The following is a 3061-nucleotide window of genomic DNA, read 5'->3' as shown; positions in this document are numbered from 1 at the left end:
TAGAACTCGATGATTATCCTAATTATATTTTAGATTTTTTATATTTAAAATGAGATATTTATCCTATATTTGATTGTGTTTATCTGCAGTTAGTTACATGAATTCAGATATGGGATGAAATCGGATAGAGATGAAGGGGTTTAAGAGTTTAAGAGTTTTAGCCAAATGCTTTATAATATACTATAGATATAAATAAAAATTGGAGATTATAACCGAAATTATTTAATAAAAAAAATACACCAAAATTATTTAATAAATAAATGATAAATCAATTTAACATTAATGTGATATATAATTAAATAAGGCTTTGAAAATCAATGAGCTGGTTTGCCCGAGAGGTTAAGGGGGAAGACTTAAGATCTTCTGCACATAAGTGCGCATGGGTTCGAACCCCATAGCCAGCATTTTAAAACACTTACTTTTATTTTTCAAAAAACGCCCCTGTAGTTTCATTTTTCTAAAATTGGCCACTTATTTAACTAAATTACTCATTTTTATCCCAAAATAAATGCCTATAATAAAAAAAAAAAAAAAACAATTTTATAAATTTGTAATCATTATACTTTTTATGTAGCAAAATGATAATTTTGTTTTAATTATAAAGAGATAAATTTTACTTTTTAAGAGTAAAATGGGAAACTAGACATAATTACTTTTGAAAGTGGACATTTATTTTAAGATAATCTAAAATAGTAATATAAATACTTATTATAGAACTAAAATAATATTTATTAAAAAACGATCGCCTTTTTTTCTTTTTGTCACAAAGTCAATGTCAAAAGACTATCCTACCCTCTTACAACCTCATATTTTGTTAGCATGTTTTCCTTTTGATATTGATTCCAACAATAATGTATGCAAAGACAAACAATTAAAACTAAAATACAACATTGACTTACGTCATTGAATTTTAAAAGACAAAAATCAAACATACATACATACATACACAAGCAAACATTTATTTCAAGGGTAAAATGGTAATCTACAATAAAATATCGTAATCACACATACGAAGAAAAAAACAAACCAACCGTTTATAAAAAAACGAAATAAAAGAAAATGATGTTTTTGAACTTTATTTAGAAAATGCCAAAATTGATCTTATTTATTTCATGATTTTTTATTTAAAAATTGCCAAGTTTTTAAACCTTTTTTATATGTTGTATTCTTGTTATGTTACTTAAAAACATATAAGATTTTAACCAAGACTAACTGTACATCAACCAATTTTATATAAAAAAAATTCGTTTTTGAGCAAATTTTGAAGTTTCGGTAGTTCATTGTCTGCATTTTATTTCAGCCTGTAATAATTATTGAGATATATATACATATATATATATATATATATATATATTATGTATGTATGTTGGTTCATCACATGTGCATACATGCAGTGGTAGATCCATGATTTTTGTCTAATGAGGTCACATTTAAGGTAGATTAAAGGCATGCAAAATCATCCGATGTGTTTTTAATCTAATTACAACGTTTTGAGGAAATTTTAAAGTTTTTTGGTTGATTTCGAGAGATTTTTTTAGTGTTTTTGTCGATTTCGAATAACTTTTTTGGTTTTTTTTTTATTGATTTTAATAGATTTTTTTGGTTAGAGTAACGGTTTCAATTGGGGTTGGGGGGCCCGTGGAAAAATGTAATGGAAAGAAGTGAAAGATAAATCATGTAAAACTTAAAGTTTAAGTTAAGAATTGTTTTTGACTTTTTGACTGTGGTCCTTCCTTCCGCCCTGCATACATGCATGCATTCTATTTATATAAACATTTGACTTTTTATTAACAAAGTAAAAAACATTTACAAATTTTTTAAAATTATATCTAGAATAAGTTAATTTGCAAAGAAAAAAACCGATATACTAAAGGGATTTTGACCTAGAGGTATGTGAGCCATTGACCTCTTAGGAGATAAGGGTTCAAGCCTCTCTAAAGATGAAGAAGGTGTGTGAATTTATTTATTATATTTGCCATAGATAAATATTATATATTTCAAAAAAAAAAAAAAAAAAAACACAGTAGGTATGTATCAGTCACAATTTACGACAAGTATATTGTGAAACATAATTTTCATGTAATATGATTGTTTCATTGTATGAAACAAAATTGATTATTATCAAAAACTTATGCAGTTGTTGTTGACAATTTATTCCATCATAAATTTAACATGTTCTATAGTATTTTTTTTTAAAAACAAATAAAGGTTTTGCATACATTTTATTTCCTAAGCCTATTTTCAAATGCTATATGTTTGGGTCTTTGGTTTGGTTTGTTTATGATATTACAGGTTGGGTTGGTCGGGTTAGAACCTTAGTACATTATTTTACAATCTAGATAAAACGTTTTGTTTAAATGAAATAAAATCAATGAGAAGATGCAAAAATAGTTAACAAACTCATAAAAGAAAATGAAAGTTCATGCAAATAAGAAAGTAAAAATTACGTTTGAAGATGTAATGTAATTTTGAATATAGCTAATTACGTTTTGGTCTAATGTTTAATGTACATATATTGATCAATGAAGTAACAGTCGTATTATAATTATAGTGTAGAAAAACATCGGTTTAGGTTGGATTCAAACTATCCTAACCCAATAGATCTGGTTTGACCTAATTTTATATTAATTATGTGTGAGGTTATATGGAGTTGAGTTATTTTAGAGTTTTCAAGTTGAGTTGACTGGGTTAGTCGTTTTTTGAGCACCCCTAGTGCCACATTAGAGATGGCCAAAAATCGTCCTAGGCCGGAAGCAAATCGGTTCCGGTTCCTAAATTTATTTTCGTATCCGGTCCCAATCCCGACCAATATACCTCGGCCCCGTCTCCATGGTTTGTAACCAGTACGGTCCCGGGCCAGACCCAAATTGGTCCAGGTACTTTTTTTTTAAATCGATTTTTAATATATAATTTTTTTTGGAAGATCTTTTAAAAAATATAAAAATGTTATTCTTATATACTTTAGAATACTAGAAGCGTACTCGCGCAATGCAGCGAGATACATCATGATTTTAATATTTCATTTTATTTTTTATCTCAGTCGATGTTATAATACGACTTT

The 3061-nt window shown here is 27.2% G+C and overlaps 1 non-coding gene across 1 annotated transcript; it reads left to right on the top strand.

Moving 5' to 3' along the window:
* The first annotated feature begins 321 nt into the window (after window positions 1-321).
* TRNAL-UAA lies at window positions 322-404 on the top strand. Its single transcript has one exon. It is a non-coding gene; the product is annotated as a tRNA-Leu (tRNA).
* Window positions 405-3061: the final 2657 nt, after the last annotated feature.

Source organism: Cynara cardunculus, assembly GCF_001531365.2.
Source record: "Cynara cardunculus var. scolymus isolate 2C chromosome LG 13, CcrdV1, whole genome shotgun sequence".
Lineage (NCBI taxonomy): Eukaryota > Viridiplantae > Streptophyta > Magnoliopsida > Asterales > Asteraceae > Cynara > Cynara cardunculus.
Note: the sequence above shows the minus strand (reverse complement) of the source record. Positions and strands in the feature narration are given on the sequence as shown.